Consider the following 20667-nt stretch of genomic DNA (forward strand, 5'->3'; position numbering starts at 1 on the left):
TATTGGGCAAAGACAGGAACATGTGGACATATGGAAAATATTGACAAGAAGGAAGAACAGAATGGTGAGGCATGTATTAAGACAGCAAGGAATAACATTTGTAGTACTAGAGGGAGATGCAGAGGATAAAAACTGTATGGTAAAATGCAAATTGGAATACATCCAAAAATAATTGAGGACAATGGTTGCAAGTGCTACTCTGAGACAACGAGGTTGGCACAGGAGGTGAATTCATGGTGGGCCACCTTGAACCAGTCAGAAGAGTAATGAATAAATAAATCAAACTTATACCTACTCTCTGTCAATGGTCACTTAGAAATGATTGAACACATACACACATTTGATATACTCTATATGTCACAGTTTTTAAGTCACCCAAGGAGATTTGTGTGATCAGCTGTGTCAAACATTTTTGTTAAATCTTGGAATGTCCTTGTTACTTACCTTTTACCATCCATGACTTTTAAAACACTGTGTATTCAGTCATTTAGAGCTGTTTTGTGGCTTCTGAATCCATGTTAATGAATTTTATCAGACTGTTATTCATAATATAACATAGTGCTTTTGAAAATAAAATTTGAATTCAAAGTAATCAAGTAGAAAATACAAACATTTCCCTTTCATTCATTTTATGTGGATGTTATATTATTTTGTGTTGGCAGAAGAGCCAACACTGTGTTGTGAGGGGAGGCAGAAATGCACATGTTTTAGCTTAACCAGGCTAGCATGAGGAGGGAAGCACTATACTGATGTGAGGTCTGGCACATGACAAGGAATGAGAATTCAGAAAGCGGACATAATTAATTTGATACTTAGCTTTAATCCATTAATGATGAACGTCGCTCTTGACAGTACATGATTCACAATATTATCTGTTCAGAATACATAGCAATTATAGTAACTGAATATGGCGCCTTGCTAGGTCATAGCAAATGACGTAGCTGAAGGCTATGCTAACCTGTCGTCTCTGCAAATGAGAGTGTATGTAGACAGTGAACCAACACTAACAAAGTTGGCTGTACAATTGGGTGAGTGCCAAGGAGTCTCTCTAGACTAGACCTGCTGTGTGGCGGTGCTTGGTCTGCAATCACTGATAGTGGCGACATGCGGGTCCAACGTATACTAACGGACCACGACCGATTTAAAAGCTACCACCTAGCAAGTGTGGCGTCTGGTGGTGACATGGCATATTAAACATCAAGAAAAATTCCTGGCTGCATTGAGCTGTTAGACACATGCAGATGTCCCATTAAAATTTTGTAAATAATTATTTATAATTAGGCAAATATGGAAGTGCATAAAGTGCTCACTTTGTCAATGTGGTGTGAAAGAAGTCCAGTGGGGGCAAAGAAATTATTTATTTAGAGAATTGCAGTTAAAACTATCACAGAGCCATATTACAAAAGGAAAAGAATATAATGTCAACAAATGAATGCAAGGTAGGACAACAATCACAGGAGTTATATAGAAGAGGAAAAGTAGGGAATGAGAAACAATATAAGAAAAACAACACAAATATTTCCTTTATATCTAATTTTGTTAAAAATAGTCAGAACAGAAGTGAATTTCAATTATTATACATTATTTTCCTGTTATTTTTATTTTTTATTTCTTCTCTAATTTTTAATATACACTGCTGTTGAAAACTAGACTTTTCTTTCCTTTATGATTGTCAAGTACTACACTTAAAGATCCTCTACACTTAGTGCCAGTAATATAAAGACCCTTACTACATAATCCAAAGGCAAAAACCATTTAGTTCCAAAAACAAAGCAATGGAAGTTTTGATCATTATTAGCAAGAAATGAATATACCCAGTATGGCAAAAATGTTCCACTCGCTGATGACCTTAGCAGTGTGACAGATTACATTTTGTCAAATCGTTGGCTACTTAATTCTGTGAATTCTTCATAATATTAAACCAGAGACAAAAGTTGAGCATCTCAAGCAGATCAATTCGACTTCTTTGACAGGTATTCCATACTTCGCCACCAGAGACAATTACGTCATTCAAAAGCAATAAATTTTTTGACTATAAACATAATTCAGTCAAAGTAATATAATGTCATGCTTAGGGGTAGTCTTTTCAGGCAAGGCAGCTAAAGTTGATAAGTACTTTTTTTAAAAAAAGTAATTACAAGAATATTGTGAAAAAGAGTCAACTGCAGTTTTGCTGAAACATTTTCAAAGATTTTGATATTCTTATACTCATTTCATCATGTATTTACTGCTTAGTACTCAGATATTCGAAAGTGTGTGCAAGATGGGTGCCACGGTGTCTAACGGTGGATCACAAATAGCACAGAAAAAACATTGATTTGTTGCAACATTTTGAAGCTGAGGAGGAGGTCTTCTTGCCTTGGTTTATAACAGCTGATGGAACCTGGATTCACCATTGTGAGCCCAAAACAAAATGACAGTCAATGGAATGGCACCATCCCCCCCCCCCCCCCCCCCCACACACACACACAGAATAAAAAAGTGCTTCTGCTAGTAAGGTCATGATCACCATGTTCTGGGACTGTGAAGGTGTGATTGTCATTGACGTGATGCCAAGAAGTGGTACCATTAATTCAGAAGAATATGCCAACACATTAACAAAACTCGAGACACGCTTCCGGTGACTTCAGCTTCATGGCAACCCAGGAGATGTTTTGCTGCAACACACTCAGCCCCACACAAGTCTGAGGACTGCTGAACACATCAGATTAGATTAGATTAGATTAATACTTGTTCCATAGATCATGAATACGACACTTTGTAATGATGTGGAACGCATCAGGTTAATGAAAGATGTCTGTACAAGATATTACATTACACAAAATATTGCATGACACTAATGCTTAAGTTAGTTTTTTCCCCTCTCTTAATTTATACCTAAAAATTCAGCCAATGAGTAGAAGGAGTTGTCATCTAGAAATTCTTTTAATTTATTTTTAAATGTTGGTTGACTATCTGTCAGGCTTTTGATGCTGTTTGGTAGGTGACCAAAGACTTTTGTGGCAGCATAATTTACCCCCTTCTGTGCCAAAGTCAGATTTAACCCTGCATAGTGAGGATCATCCTTTCTCCTGGTGTTATAGCTATGCACACTGCTATTACTTTTGAACTGGGCTGGATTATTAACAACAAATTTCATAAGTGAATATATATACTGTGAGGTTACTGTGAGGATCCCTAGATCCTTAAATAGATGTCTGCAAGATGACCGTGGGTGGGCTCCAGCAATTATCCTGATTACACATTTTTGAGCAATGAATACACAAAACAGAGTTGGACAGTGTTACCCTATCCGCCCTACAGCCCTGTCCTAGCCCCCTCAGACTTCCACTTGTTTATACCATTAAAGGATGCCATTTGTGGAAGACATTTTGAGGACAGTGAGGAGGTGATTCACACAGTGAACACTGGCTCCACCATCAGGACAATGATGGGTACTGACAGGACATACGCACACTAAAGGAAGGCCATAAAACGGGATGGAGATTATGTGGAAAAATAGGCTGTGTAGATGAAACACCATTCTTTCGTGTTGAGAAAAAAATGTGGTGCATTACTTTCTGGGCAATCCACTTACTTATAATGTTAGGGATAACTGCAGACCAGGTACTAAATCTTTTGAACTCCATATATCATGATCTATCATGAATTGCATAATTTCTCTGAAGTATCCAAGGAGAATACACTTGGGGGAAAACTAATTATAAGGCTGCACAATCGCTGCCCAAAACCTACCTTTAGGAGAAAAAATTCTTAAAAGTAGGAAGAGAAACTACTACTCGATTTTAGCCCTGTCATTTCTCTGTCAAGTAGGGGGGGGGGGGGGGGGGGGCTAGAAGGTTGAGTAGGTCACTCAGAGCCCATGTTGAGAGGAAATCTCTTGTTGTGAGGGCAAGAGGAGGCAAAAATGAAAAATGAAGTGGAATGTCAGAGGGAGGAGATCACAAATACAGGTAGTACACTGATAAGCAGAGACTTTACTTTTTATTTATTTATCTATTTATTTATTACTTTTACTTTTATTTATTTATTACTCATCATTAAACATTTAAATGTAGTATAATGGGTCACCCTCCTCTAACATTACTCTTTTTTTTATATAGAAATAACTGATACCATGTATACTATTGATTCTTGTATAGGTGAATTATATCAGCTGTCTGAATGAACTTCATATGAGTTTGTGAAAGATGTGTTATGTTTTGGGCTAAAATGTATAAAAAGAAATTAATTTGTTACACTCTGTATGTATGGTTAAAATTACTCTTCTTTTAAAAATTATGAAATTTCTGGCATACTTAAAACTCATACTATTAATTTCACAATCTAAAACTAATTATTAAATCTATTTCTGGGCTCTTTTATAAAATAATGATATATTTTAGCAGAGAGTCTTCATTTGTGAAGAAAGTTTGTAAACTCTTTTGCTTTGTAAACTCTGTGGAATATTGTTAGTAGTGCAGAATTAGATTAGATTAAATTAGATTAATACTAGTTCCATGGATCATGAATACAATATTTCGTAATGATGTGGAACGAGTAAAACTTTCCAATACATGACATAATTAAGTTAATTTAACAACATAATTAAGTTAATATAACAACTGTTTTGTTGTTTTTTTTTAATTTTTTATAATTTTTTGTTTGCTTTTTTTTTCTTAATTTATATCTGAAAATTCCTCTATGGAGTAGAAGGAGTTGTCATTCAGAAATTCTTTTAATTTCTTCTTAAATACTTGTTGGTTATCTGTCAGATTTTTGATTCTATTTTGTAAGTGACCAAAGACTTTAGTGGCAGTATAATTCACCCCTTTCTGTGCCAAAGTTAGATTTAATATTGAATAGTGAAGATCATCCTTTCTCCTAGTATTGTAGTTATGCACACTGCTATTACTTTTGAATTGAGTTTGGTTGTTAATAACAAATTTCATAAGAGAGTGTATATACTGAGAAGATACTGTGAATATCCCTAGATCCTTAAATAAATGTGTGCAGATGATCTTGGGTGGACTCCATCTATTATTCTGATTACACGCTTTTGTGCAATAAATACTTTATTCCTCAATGATGAATTACCCCATAATATGATGCCATATGCAAGCAATGAGTGAAAATAGGCGTAGTAAGCTAATTTACTAAGATGTTTATCACCAACATTTGCAATGACCCTTATTTCATATGTAGCTGAACTCAAACGTTTCAGCAGATCATCAATGTGTTTCTTCCAATTTAATCTCTCATCAATGGACACACCTAAAAATTTTGAATATTCTACTTTTGCTATATGCTTCTGATTAAGGACTATTTTTATTAATGGCGTCACACCATTTACTGTACGGAACTGGACGTACTGGGTCTTATCAAAATTCAGTGAGAGTCCGTTTACAAGGAACCACTTAGTAATTTTCTGAAAGACATTATTGACAATTTCATCAGTTAATTCTTGTTTGTCAGGTATGATTACTATACTTGTATCATCAGCAAAGAGAACTAACTTTGCCTCTTCATGAACATAGAATGGCAAGTCATTAATATATATTAAGAACAACAAAGGGCCCAAGACTGACCCTTGTCGAACCCCATTCTTGATAGTTCCCCAGTTTGAGGAATGTGCTGATCTTTGGATATTATGAGAACTGCTTATTTCAACTTTCTGCACTCTTCCAGTTAGGTACGAATTAAACCATTTGTGCACTGTCCCACTCATGCCACACTACTTGAGCTTGTGTAGCAGAATTTCATGATTTACGCAATCAAAAGCCTTTGAGAGATCACAAAAAATCCCAATGGGTGGTGTTCGGTTATTCAGATCATTCAAAATTTGATTGGTGAAAGCATATATGGCATTTTCTGTTGAAAAACCTTTCTGGAAGCCAAAATGACTTTTTGTTAGTACTTCATTTATACAGATATGTGAAGCTACTCTTGAATACATTACTTTCTCAAAAATTTTGGATAAAGCTGTTAGAAGGGAGATTGGGTGGTAATTGTTGACATTAGATCTATCCCATTTTTATGCAAAGGTATAACAATAGCATATTTCAGCTTATCAGGGAAAATGCCCTGTTCCAGAGAGCTATTACACAGGTGGCTGAGAATCTTACTTATCTGTCGAGAACAAGCTTTTAGTATTTTGCTGGAAATGCCATCAATCCGATGTGAGTTTTTGCTTTTAAGCAAGTTTATTATTTTCCTAATTTCAGAGGGAGAAGTGGGTGAGATTTCAATTCTATCAAATTGCATAGGTATGGCCTCTTCCTTTAACAGCCTAGCACCTTCTAATGAACACCTGGATCCTACTATATCCACAACATTTAGAAAATGATTATTAAAAATATTTTCAATTTCTGACTTTTTGTTCGTAACGTTTTCATTCAATTTGATGGTAATACTGTCTTCCTGTGCTCTTGGTTGACCTGTTTCTCTTTTAATAATATTCCAAATTGTTTTAATTTTACTATCAGAGTTGCTGATTTCAGACATGATACACATACTTCTGGATTTTTAATAACTTTTCTTAATATAGCACAGTAGTTTTTATAATGTTTGATAGTTTCTGGGTCACTACTCTTTCTTGCTGTCAGATACATTTCCCTTTTCCGGTTACAAGATATTTTTATACCCTTAGTAAGCCATGGTTTGTTACAGGGCTTCTTACAAGTATATTTAACTATTTTCTTGGGGAAGCAGTTTTCAAATGCATTTACAAAAGTGTCATAAAATAAATTATATTTTAAATTGGCATCAGGTTCATGGTACACCTCATCCCAGTCTAACTGCTGTAGGCTTTCGCTGAAATTTGCAATTGTCGAATTGTTGACTGAACGTACTACTTAGGAGGACTCTTTAGTACTGCTGAATGGAGCTATGTCATATATTGTAACTAGCTGTGCACCATGATCAGAAAGACCATTCTCAACAGGCTGAGCAATTATCTGGTTAAACTTATCTTGGTCTATAAAGAAGTAATCTATCAGTGAGCTGCTATCCTTTACCACCAGAGTAGGAAAATCAATAACAGGTGTCAAATTGAAAGAACCGAGTAATACTTCAAGGTCATTTTTCCTATTACCCTCTCTCAGAGAATCTACATTGAAGTCGCCACAAATAATAATTCGCTTCCCCCTGTCTGACAGATAGCACAACAAGGAGCCCAAATTTTTCAGAAATAGATGAAAATTTCCCGATGGGAACCTATATACAGTTACAATTATAAATGTGCCTTTATTTAATTTAAGCTCACAGGCACATGCTTTTATATGTTTCTCTACACAAAACTTTTTTGTTTCTATAGTTTTAGCACAATGATAACTTTTGACATATATGACAACTCCTCCTTTCTCTATATTTTCTCTAATTACATGTGCAGAGAGCTTATATCCACTTACATTTACCATATCCATATTAGTAACAATGTGATGCTCAGACAGGCATAGTATATCTATTTCATCCTCAGCTTCTAAATCTTCTAAACAAACCAAATGCTCCTCTATTTTATTCTTTAAACTCCCATTATTTTGATGATATATACTTACATTATTTTTAATTATACTTTTGTGAGAACCTTTCCTTATTCTAACATTTGCAGTAGTCTCCTCTCTGAGTTTCTCATTGTGCTTAGGCCTAGTTCCTATACCAGTGGTCACATGGTGTACAGAGAGGCAGATTATGTCAACTGGGTTGGGTGACTTTAATTCATCAATGTAATTACCTAGGACTGAGATACAACTTGGTGGAGACAAAATTTCTGGTGATTGGTGAAAATTTATAATTGACAGCTGTGATTGGTGATCCAATGTGCTAAAATTGTGCTGTTTAATTTCTTTCTTAAACTGAAGAATGTAAGTGGTGGTGGGCATGCCTCTGATGGTTTTCTAAGTTAACAAACAACAATGTAATTTGTGGTGTGATAGAAGTGAAAATTGTAAATTTGGTGTGGTTAAGAAGACTGGGATAAAATAAAAAGATAATTCATAACAACAGGCAAATCTACATCAGTTATTCAGTTCAACTAGAACCCCCAATGTTATAAAAATACAGTCTCAAGAATTTACCCCCAGACAAGACTTGGAGCCAACAACAACAACAACATGATAATGAAGATAAGTAAAAAGTTTCTCTTTTGTATGTCGCATGCGTCTCGAAGCTGTCAAAATTTATGCAAAGAAATTTTAGTAGTGATGTGTGGAAGGATGTGATTACAGTAGCCAATGCCATCGTTTGTTGTATTTGCACCCACACCTGTACAAATAAATAAATATACTGTAAAAATGATATGCTAAAATACATATATTAGTATCCCATTGTATTATTCTTAAATATACAGTTTTCTATAAACAGTAAATGACACAGGGTGTCCCACTCGAAAGAGGCCCCACAAACATAGATTTGCATAAATTGCGGCTAAAGGCTTCGTGTAAAAAAATCAGGAAATGAAATGAAAAGAACATGTCATACCTTGTCCATGGGAAATAAAGTTGAATCACAAAAGGTGTTGGAAGAGACCACCCTTGACTTTTAAACATAGTTGAACATGATGCTGCAGATTCTTGAATATTGCTGCCACAACCTTTGGTGTCACAGTCTGGATTTCAAAGATGATGTTCTCTTGTAAATGTTCCAAGTTGTGTTGTTTGTTCCTGTAGACCTTGCCTTTTAGGCCAGCCCAGAGGAGAAAGTCAGACGGTGTTAAATCAGTTGACCTGTCCTTTGAAATTCCTCTGCCAGAGAAAAATAATTTGACTTTAGCCATGGTCACTCAAGGTGTCTGGAATGTGGTGCTATCTTGTTGGTACATGTCAAGCGTAAGTTCTTCATTGCCCAACTGGTTCACAAATTCCCAAAATATTTTTATGTAAACTGCACTTAATCACAGTAGACAGAAAAAAATTCATCTGATGATGCAACACTATGATATTGCATAGAACACACCAATCTTTTGTGAATGCAGGGGTTGCTCAACTAGTGCATGCAGATTTTCTGTACAGCACAAATGGGCAGTCTGAGAAGTATGAAATGAAATGGCGTGTGACGAGGGCCTCCCGTCGGGTAGGCCGTTCGCCTGGTGCAAGTCTTTCGATTTGACGCCACTTCGGCGACTTGCTCGTCGATGGGGATGAAATGATGATGATTAGGACAACACAACACCCAGTCCCTGGGCGGAGAAAATGTCCGAGCCAGCCGGGAATCGAACCTGGGCCCTTTGGATTGACAGTCTGTCGCGCTGACCACTCAGCTACCGGGGGTGAGGTTATAGCCAGAGAAGTAGAATCATGCCTCATCACTGAGCAATGTGTACTGCAATATTCCTGGCCTCTGAGCAATAAATTCCTGAAACCTATGGCAAAATGTGATGCATTTGTGTTTGTCATTGACATTCAGTTCCTGAAAAACCATAAACCTGTAAGGATACATGCCAGTTTTCTTTGCAGCTCAGTGGCAAGTGCTCCGTGACATTCCACATTCCTGAGATAAACATAGAACAGATTTTGCAGGAGAGGCCAACAACCTCTGTTTCACATCACTGTTTCTTTCAATAATGATGATTGTCCTCTATTTTGGAGATCCAGCACCATTCCACTGCTTCCACTGGAGCTGACACTCAATCCCATCATGACCAAAAACGCAACGTTTAGCAGCAGGCCAGGTATACAGTCAGCCATGACATCATGGTATGTACTCCATAGACCACCTCCTGGCTGTGACAGTGCTTAAATGCTGGCCCACAGACCTGCCTTCTGCAGGCAACATACGTACTCCATAGACCACCTCCTGGCTGTGACAGTGCTTAAATGCTGGCCCACAGACCTGCCTTCTGCAGGCAACATACCACTCAAGAAGCTATTTAAGCCAGAGGAGCTAATAATGAAAGGAAAATATTGATACCAAAACATGCCTGCAAACCAAAAGCACTTCTGTAAAAAGGCATAGAATACATTGAGCAGCTATTCATGAATGCAGGACCTAAGTTTACTTAATAAATAAATTCCACATGCTAACTTTGTAAACATTCAGTTTGATTTTTCTGTGTTAATTTTGTGTTCATATGAGTTCCATGAAGCTTAACAGAAGCACAGCAATTCTCATCAGCTTTAATACATAAACTGCAGAAAATATTTTTAAAAAATTATGATTAATTTGTAGTTTATTGACGCCAGACCAAATGCTGGTACCCTCAGAAGATCTCTGCTGTGCTGCTTTAATATTTCTAAGTCTTTTGTAGCAATATGAGATATGTTCAAAAAAATTTGAAACTTTCTCCAAAAAAAATTCATGTGCATACCTTATACTTATTTTGTATGGTCTCCTTCAAAATACTCTCCTCCATAATTCATACACTGCTCCCAACACCTTTCCCACTTCCGGAAGCAGTCTCTATATGCTTTTTGCTAGGTCATGTGAGGTGCGGTCTGTGAATTTTCTTTTATTTCGTCTATCATTGCAAATCTTTGTCTTTCAATGGTGGTTTCAAGTTTTGAAATAAAAAAACATCTGCAGGGGCCAGGTCTGTAGAGTATGGAGAATGAGGCAGCACAGTGATTTCGTTTTTTGTGCAATAGTCATGCACCAACAGGGATGACCATAGACCCTTGTCTCATCATCAGTTATGATTCTCTTAAGGAACATCTCATTCTATTTGAGTGATCCAAAAACTCTTCACAGACTGCGAGGCAAAGATCTTTCTGGTCTTGATGAGTGGGATGAACTTGGTGGCAACACAATACATTCCAAGATGCTGTGTCAGGATTTCATTGAATGATCCAACAGAAATGTTATAGTCTTCTGCAATCTCTCAGACAGTCAGTCTTTGATTGGCATACATAATTTCATTGACATTCCTGACATGAGCATCATTGGCAGATGTTGAAGGGTGTCCTGAATTTGGGTCATCTTTAATTTCCATCTGGCCATTTTTAAACTTGTGAACCATTTGTAACAGTGAGTGTGGCTTAAGCACTCATCACTGTAGGCTTCCTGCATCCTCTGGAGCGTCTCTGCAATGGGTTCCTTGAGTTTCTAACAAAATTTAATGCAGAAACATTGCCATCTCGAAATTCACAAACTGTGCAGCACAATGTTGTACTCAATACAGCACTGAACAATAACTAACAGACATACAACAATGATGCTTATGGCAGTTACACACTAAAAACAGGCATGTGAAGGGATGTCAGCTGCATTTTGCTCCAACACACCATTGCCATGAAATTATGAATGCTCTGGGATTTCTTGAACAGACCTCATATCTTGCAGAAAATTAATACTAAGTAAGAATGATAACAATATGAAAAGGACTGATTGTAACTCACCACACAGAGAAGGATATTGAGTCACAGACAGCCAGTATGGAAAAGACTACTAAACATTTAACTTTTTGAATAAAAAGGACTTTTTTGTCCAAATGTGCAGCAGTCTTCTTCATTGTGCCTGTCTGCAACTCAGCACTTTCTCTATATGGTGAGCAGCAACTATCCTTAATGTGATGAATTTTTCGCTCTGCAGCAGTGTGGGCACTGATGTGAAACTCCCTGACAAATTAAATCTGAGTGTCAGACCGACACTCAAACTCAGGCTGCTGCCCTTCTTTCATAGTACATAAAATTTGGTGAGTGCTTCTTTGGAATGGAAACAAATGTTACACCTAATAATAAATGCTCAGCTACAGATATTTCCGATTTAGTTTTAGAAGTACAGTTCATAAGGATGCTAAAATTCACTAATTCTCATGGCTGTGGTGCTGTTTATAGTAGAGTATCGCTTTGACATAACCATTCTTATGGAATATTTTCTACCTGAGAAATTCAAATGTACAGGGATTAGGTACGTATGAAGAAAAATTACATTTTATTGCTTTATTTTAATAATAGAGTATGTTTCCGATTATGGCTCATTTCTTCCAATTTGTCTTTTACAAAGGTCTGTCTATAGGAAAAGCTATGCATGTATCTCAGATATGATGCTGGTATAAGAAATCTCATTTCTCCTCCCTTGTAAGGCTATTTAATTATGTCTGTGATAAATCTTCCATGCATGGGGTCTTCTCTTCATAACAGAAAATTGAGGGGCATTAAGATTCAAGGAATCACTGGCTAGTCATTACTTATCTTTAGAAGGTACTACTGACAGACTTATTAAAAGAAGGGAACAAATCGACCTGCTACTAGCTTTTGGAAAGGTTAGTTCCTTCCCAGGTTGAGAGGGAGTCACCTATTGTTGAGGATTATAGGAGACTGAGATGTGGTGGACAGGAGATGAAAGGTGATGTGGTGGACAGAGTAGGAAGCCAAAGATGTGGTAGACAACTGGCTTCAACCTGCCACACAGAGACTTCCATTTTATTTATGAGATAATAATAACATCCTAGTATGTATCAAATCCACATCTAACTCTTTCCCACCAAGAACCCTCCTTGTCATGACAGTGACAAGTGCTGCCTCTGCCCACACTAACACCCTAGAACTTTACCTCTCCCAGGCCATCATTCCCATGCAGCCAAACACTAGCACTCATTCCAGCCATCCACTGGTAAACCCTACAACAACAAAGGCAGAGTAATGTGTCATTTACCAACTATTATATGGTCACTGTGTGGCTTTTAATACATGAAGGACCACCACTAAACTAGCTGAGCACATAAATGGACATGTACGGACTGTCAACCTTGATGACATCCAATACTGAGCTGCTGAGCATGGTTTACAGCTCAACTAACAGGAATGACTGATTGCTACACCAGTGGTCCATTTGGACCCTCCTGTCCAGCACTATTTTCCCTAACCTATGGGGATGGGTACTCATGTCTTCAACATATTCTCACACGCCCCCACACTCCTGGTCTTAACCTCCATTAAAAAATAGAGTAAAATAGTTTCCCTGTTGATTTATTTACATTAATTTTATATTTTGTCTTTGGTAGTACTTCCTTATTTACTCAGCATTTAACCAATTTATCTTCTTGCTTTCTTTAGTGTTTCCCCCTTTGTTTCCTTTTTCTTCTTCTACTTTAACTTCTTTTTTATTTACAGAATATTCTGTTGGTAGCTGGAGGAACAAAGTCATATTAAAAATCAGAATACACTGTATTGATGTCCCAATAATATTTATTTAATAACTTATTATAAACCAGCTTTCAGTTTCATAGTCCACAGTCAGATAGCTTAATACTAAACAAATATTCCATACCATTGAGCAAGAGTTCATAACTGTACAAAGATTGTTTTTCAAAGATAGGTGACATTTTGCAACTATATCAGTACAAAATCATAATCGTAATGCAATCTCCAAAGGAGCTCTGAACAAACAATTCTTATATTACAGCATATTCAAATATGAAAAATACACTAATGTATAACCAAATATATTGTACAAATATATGAGGGTGGTTTTAAAAGTTCTCGGAATCTCAACGAGAGGTCAGCACTAGCACAACTTGTTTGCATGATATTCATTGGAATGTTGCCTGTAAACATATGTCACATCAGTGCTCTTGGAAGAAAGCTGTGATGGTGACGTGGCTCTGTTGTTGTTCCCGTGTAGTAATTTGCGAAGATGGAAAAAAATCGAGATTCGAGTAATGATTAAGTACTTTGTAAAGAAGAGGTATGAAAGCAAAGGACATTCATTCTGATTTCCAGAATACACTGGGGGACTCTGTTCCTTCATTTTCAACTGTTACCAAGTGGAGAAATTAATTTGAATTTTGTTGGGAAAGTTTAGATGTTGATCTGCACAGTGGTTGGCCAAGATGTGTCACTACTCCAGAAATCATTGCAAAAGTGCCCAAAATGGTCATGGAGGTTCACCAATTGAAAGTGTATGAAATTTCTTACACTTGCCAGATGTCATCTGAAAGGGAATATCACAGTTTAATTGAAGAATTAAAAAAGAAAAAATTATCGGCATGGTGGCATGGCAAAATTACACAACTAGGGTATGAATGGTTGCCACACCCACCTTATTCACCTGATATGGCTCTGTCAGACTTCCATCTCTTCCCAAAACTGAAAATTTTTCTTGTTGGATGAAGATTCACTTCAAATGAAGAATTGATAGCTGGAGTTGATAACTATTTTGCGGACTTGGAGGAAACTCATTTTTGAGATGGGAACAAGGCACAGGAACTTCGTTGGACCAAGTGCATTAGTCTACAAGGAGACTACATTGAGAAATAAAAAAGATTTCAGTGATGTAAGTACTTTTTATCTATTCCATTCTGAGAACTTTTCAAACCACCCTCATAGACTGCCCTGTTATACGGACAAACTGGTGAATGTGATGAACAGGTCAAAAGTAAGGGGAGAGGGTGGAAGAGGGTAGAAAGGAGTCTATGGAATGTGGGCATGGAACAGTTATAACAAACAAATTATCTTATTGTGAGAGAAAGGTTAACTGATTGTTGGTACTTTTAGGAAGAGCGAGTAATGGAATTGTATTTGATCTTTAAGGACCTGGTCAGGATTCTTTAATTGATGTATATTAATCTACAGAATGTTGAGTATTATTAGTTTTTTGCCTTCAGTTTCTCTACGGAGAACATAACATTTCATATCATAAGAATGACATTCATTCTCAGCATTTTCTGCAAAAATGGAATCTGTCCTTTTCAGTCTCCAACTCTTTTCATACTGAGTCAGTCTAGTAATTTTAGCCTACAAAATTCTTACCTAAAATACTATTTCAGTAATGAAGCCAATTTCAAATTAGCAAATATATGAATTTTATTTTCTCTATGTTCTTGAAACACAAAAACAACTTAGTTACAGCTGGTGGACTACACGCACAAGGGGAAAGCCTCAGACATGTCCAACCTATTCGGCTCAAATTTGGCAGGTTGCTTGTGTACAACCTAAAACAAAGGACTCTTAAGATATTTTGGGTCAACACCCCCGCAATTTTGACAAAATCACCCCTAAAGGTTATCACAAGCAATCGATTCAAAATTGGAGGGATCGATAGATAATTGTAAATAGAGCATTTTTCATCATCAGGTATGGGGTCCACAAACGCAAACTTTTCCACAAATCGAGGAAAGAAAATTTTACAACTGCTGCTTCTGTATCCACATGGTAAACACGTTTCGCCGACAACGCAAAGGCCAAGGTAACTGTCTGGGAATCGGAAAACCTGGTTTTGAATCTCGAAGAAACCTAGTGGATATTATTCTTTTCATTTGTATTTTCCCAAATCTCAATTGATAGGGAAAGAAGGGTTAATAAGGTAAGTAAATCAATAGGGAATGATCTTAATAAGGTAGGCAAACTAATTTCCCAATCGCTGTGTGTTAGTAAAGTATTAAACTTTTAAGCCTTTTCACATGAAAACAACTTGAGTAAGAGTGCTGCAAATTCCTCTCGGGAGATCACAGATAGCCAACCGCACGATGCTTGTTTACAGTGAGGCATGGGACAGAATGCACGTGGGGCAAGCTACGTTGTTCCGGTTGCCTTTTCGTCATATCGTAGTTGTGAACCTGGAAGAGTGAAGGTGTTCAGCACGAGTCTTATAGAAGTCAAGTGGAAAGAATTGTTTTCTGTCATTGGGCTGCCACAAACCTCGAGGATTCATGTAGTGGTTTTTCCATCATTAATGCGCTGAATGAAATAAGTTTTGGGAATGAATACAGTGTTCTTGAGTAAGTAACATATGATGAGTACTGTATGTAGTTTGTAGTAATTAGCTCATCTGTTTATGCCATAATAACTAGTTATTATTTGTTGTGTCATATCTTTCAGGTGCATAATCTGAATAATAGAGGATGTACACCGTTTGAATAGTGCTGTAATACATAGTTGTGAGCCTGTCACAGACGATGGCAAGTGGGAAGTTACTGAAGCTGTGTTTTGGTTTGTTAAAGTGTTGCAAGACAGATGCATTATCAAGGCATTATCGGAAGCAGGCAGTTCTGTTTCTCGGCATTCCAGATTGATAGAAGTGGCTATCGTCGAGCAATTTTTGGAGCTGATGAACGAAATGACTTTTTTTGATACTGAAGTACTATACGACGAAGACGAAGCAGAAGGTGATTCAGTGGAAGATATCCCGACTAGTGAATCGCATAATGGTCATAACACTTTGGAAATCTCCACATCACTGTTTATACTTTTTCCAACTTGTGTTCTTCCTAATACCCCAAAATTATCTTCAGCACATAAATTATTACCTACTCTGCTTGCGTCACTATGTTCAGATCACAAACAGCCTCAAATTGCCTTCCATTGCAATAGACACATCTTGGAAGTATTTCTCATTGGTTTTCCATGGGGTTCAAATCTGTGCTACATGCAGGCCAGGGCAATACATCGATATTTTATCTTCCAACCACTTTTGGTTGTAGCAGAAACACACACAGAAACATTGTTGTTGTTGTTGTGGTCTTCAGTCCTGAAACTGGTTTGATGCAGCTCTCCATGCTACTCTATCCTGTGCAAGCTTCTTCATCTCCCAGTACCTACTGCAACCTACATCCTTCTGAATCTGCTTAGTGTAGTCATCTCTTGGTCTCCCTCTACGATTTTTACCCTCCACGCTGCCCTCCAATACTAAATTGGTGATCCCTTGATGCCTCAGAACATGTCCTACCAAACGATCCCTTCTTCTGGTCAAGTTGTGCCACAAACTTCTCTTCTCCCCAATCCGATTCAATACTTCCTCATTAGTTATGTGATCTACCCATCTAATCTTCAGCATTCTTCTGTAGCACCACATTTCAAAAGCTTCTACTCTCTTCTTGTCCAAACTATTTATCGTCCATGATTCACTTCCATACATGGCTACACTCCATACAAATACTTTCAGGAATGACTTCCTGACACTTAAATCTATACTCGATGTTAACAAACTTCTCTTCTCCAGAAACGCTTTTCTTGCCATTGCCAGTCTACATTTGATATCCTCTCTACTTCGACCATCATCAGTTATTTTGCTCCCCAAATAGCAAAACTCCTTTACCACTTTAAGTGTCTCACTTCCTAATCTAATTCCCTCAGCATCACCCGACGTAATTCGACTACATTCCATTATCCTCGTTTTGCTTTTGTTGATGGTCATCTTATATCCTCCTTTCAAGACACTATCCATTCTGTCCAACTGCTCTTCCAAGTCCTTTGCTGTCTCTGACAGAATTACGATGTCATTGGCGAACCTCAAAGTTTTTATTTCTTCTCCATGGACTTTAATACCTACTCCGAATTTTTCTTTTGTTTCCTTCACTGCTTGCTCAATATACAGATTGAATAACATTGGGGAGAGACTACAGCCCTGTCTCACTCCCTTCCCCACCACTGCTTCCCTTTCATGTCCCTCGACTCATAACTGCCATCTGGTTTCTGTACAAATTGTAAATAGCCTTTCGCTCCCTGTATTTTACCCCTGCCACCTTCAGAATTTGAAAGAGAGTATTCCAGTCAACATTGTCAAAAGCTTTCTCTAAGTCTACAAATGCTACAAACGTAGGTTTGCCCTTTCTTAATCTAGCTTCTAAGATAAGTCGTAGGGTCAGTATTGCCTCTCTTGTTCCAACAATTCTACGGAATCCAAACTGATCTTCCCCGAGGTCGGCTTCCACTAGTTTTTCCATTCGTCTGTAAAGAACTCGCGTTAGTATTTTGCAGCTGTGATTATTAAACTGATAGTTTCGCATCTGTCAACACTTGCTTTCTTTGGGATTGGAATTATTATATTCTTCTTGAAGTCTGAGGGTATTTCGCCTGTCTCATACAACTTGCTCACCAGATGGTAGAGTTTTGTCAGGACTGGCTCTCCCAAGACCGTCAGTAGTTCCAATGGAATGTTGTCGACTCCGGGGGCCTTGTTTCGACTCAGGCCTTTCAGTGCTCTGTCAAACTCTTCACGCAGTATCGTATCTCCCATTTCACCTTCATCTACATCCTCTTCCATTTCCATAATATTGGCCTCAAGTACATCGCCCTTGTATAGACCCTCTATATACTCCTTCCACCTTTCTGCTTTCCCTTCTTTGGTTAGAACTGGGTTTCCATCTGAGCTCTTAATATTCATACAAGTGGTCCTCTTTTCTCCAAAGGTCTCTTTAATTTTCCTGTAGGCAGTATCTATCTTACCTCTAGTGAGATAAGCCTCTACATCCTTACATTTGTCCTCTAGCCATCCCTGCTTAGCAGTTTTGCACTTCCTGTCGATCTCATTTTTGAGACGTTTGTATTCCTTTTTGCCTGCTTCATTTACTGCATTTTTATATTTTCTCCTTTCATCAATTAAATTGAATATTTCTTCTGTTACCCAAAGATTTCTACTAGCCCTAGTCTTTTTACCTACTTGATCCTCTGCTGCCTTCACTACTTCATCCCTCAAAGCTACCCATTCTTCTTCTATTGTATTTCTTTCCCCCATTCCTGTCAATTGCTCCCTTATGCTCTCCTTGAAACTCTGTACAACCTCTGGTTCTTTTAGTTTATCCAGGTCCCATCTCCTTAAATTTCCACCTTTTTGCAGTTTCTTCAGTTTTAATCTACAGGTCATAACCAATAGATTGTGGTCAGAAGCCACATCTGCCCCTGGAAATGTCTTACAACTTAAAACCTGGTTCCTAAATCTCTGTCTTACCATTATATAATCTATCTGAAACCTGTCAGTATCTCCAGGCTTCTTCCATGTATACAGCCTTCTTTTATGATTCTTGAACCAAATGTTACCTATGATTAAGTTGTGCTCTGTGCAAAATTCTACCAGGCGGCTTCCTCTTTCATTTCTTTGCCCCAGTCCATATACACCTACTACGTTTCCTTCTCTCCCTTTTCCTACTACCGAATTCCAGTCACCCATGGCTATTAAATTTTCGTCACCCTTCACTATCTGAATAATTTCTTTTATTTGATCATACATTTCTTCAATTTCTTCGTCATCTGCAGAGCTAGTTGGCATATAAACTTGTACTACTGTAGTAGGTGTGGGCTTCGTATCTATCTTGGCCACAATAATGCGTTCACTATGTTGTTTGTAGTAGCTTATCCGCATTCCTATTTTCCTATTCATTATTAAACCTACTCCTGCATTACCCCTATTTGATTTTGTGTTTATAACCCTGTAGTCACCTGACCAGAAGTCTAGTTCCTCCTGCCACCGAACTTCACTAATTCCCACTATATCTAACTTTAACCTATCCATTTCCCTTTTTAAATTTTCTAACCTACCTGCCTGATTAAGGGATCTGACATTCCACGCTCCAACCCGTAGAACGCCAGTTTTCTTTCTCCATCCTCTTGAGTAGTCCCCGCCCGGAGATCCGAATGGGGGACTATTTTACCTCCAGAATATTTTACCCAAGAGGATGCCATCATCATTTAATCATACAGTAAAGCTGCATGCCCTCGGGAAAAATTACGGCTGTAGTTTCCCCTTGCTTTCAGCCGTTCGCAGTACCAGCACAGCAAGGCTGTTTTGGTTATTGTTACAACGCCAGATCAGTCAATCATCCAGACTGTTGCCCCTGCAACTACTGAAAAGGCTGCTGCCCCTCTTCAGGAACCACACGTTTGTCTGGCCTCTCAACAGATACCCCTCCGTTGTGGTTGCACCTACGGTACGGCTATCTGTATCGCTGAGGCACCCAAGCCTCCCCACCAGCGGCAAGGTCCATGGTTCATGGGGGGGGGGGGGGGGGGGGGGGGAGGGGGGGTGCAGAAACATTATCTTGTTGAAACATTAGGCTTTCATCCCCTAGATCCTGGTACATTCTAATCAGTTCTGTGTCTAGCATCTCACTGCACATGTTAAGAGTGTATTATAGAGGTTCAGTTAAGCAAAGCATGAGTTACCTTTAGCCCAGAAGGCTGCCATAATCATAGCTCTTCTGCCGCCAAAATTTTTGCTCATTTTTACCAGCTGCTTTGTTCTCAGAACATACCAATAATATTGAAATCCATTCACCCCACATAAATTAAATTTCTTCTCATCATTGAAGATTCCCAGTAATATTGAAATCCATCCAGCCAATCTGAATTAAACTTCTTCTTATCAGTGAAGGGTAGGAGGAGTCGGGGCAGACCAAGGAGAAGGTACCTGGATTCGGTTAAGAATGATTTTGAAGTAATAGGTTTAACATCAGAAGAGGCACCAATGTTAGCACTGAATAGGGGATCGTGGAGGAATTTTATAAGGGGGCTATGCTCCAGACTGAACACTGAAAGGCATAATCAGTCTTAAATGATGATGATGATGATGAGTGAAGATAACTTCATCACATTCTGAAGTCCATGGTATATGTTTTTCAGTAAACTCTAATCCAGCCAGTTTATGTTTGGGTGTTAAAGCAGGCTTCTGGAGTTGTTAATTGAATGCTGGATACCTGCCATGTGACAAAATTTGTAATACATGTCTGGCAGTTGCTGTCAACTGTAAATCAGCAACAAGTTGAGAAGAATAACTGTTTGTGGCCCTTGCTTTGCCCAAAAGTAACCATTTCCACACAGTAGATAATTTTCTACTTGGCCCCTATATTCTGTCCTGTCCATATCATGTGCTCAGTCTAATGGAGTTATCAGTCACTATATTTGAATGGTTCAACTTCTAGGCAATTTGACAATTAGTGTGTTCCATTTTGTTGTATGCAAATATTTTTCTTTTTCATCACATGACAGCTGTTTTCCATGTGGCATTGTCACAAGTGTGGTTTATGTATACAACATGGTCTGT

Source organism: Schistocerca gregaria, chromosome 4 (assembly GCF_023897955.1).
Source record: "Schistocerca gregaria isolate iqSchGreg1 chromosome 4, iqSchGreg1.2, whole genome shotgun sequence".
Taxonomy (NCBI): Eukaryota; Metazoa; Arthropoda; class Insecta; order Orthoptera; family Acrididae; genus Schistocerca; species Schistocerca gregaria.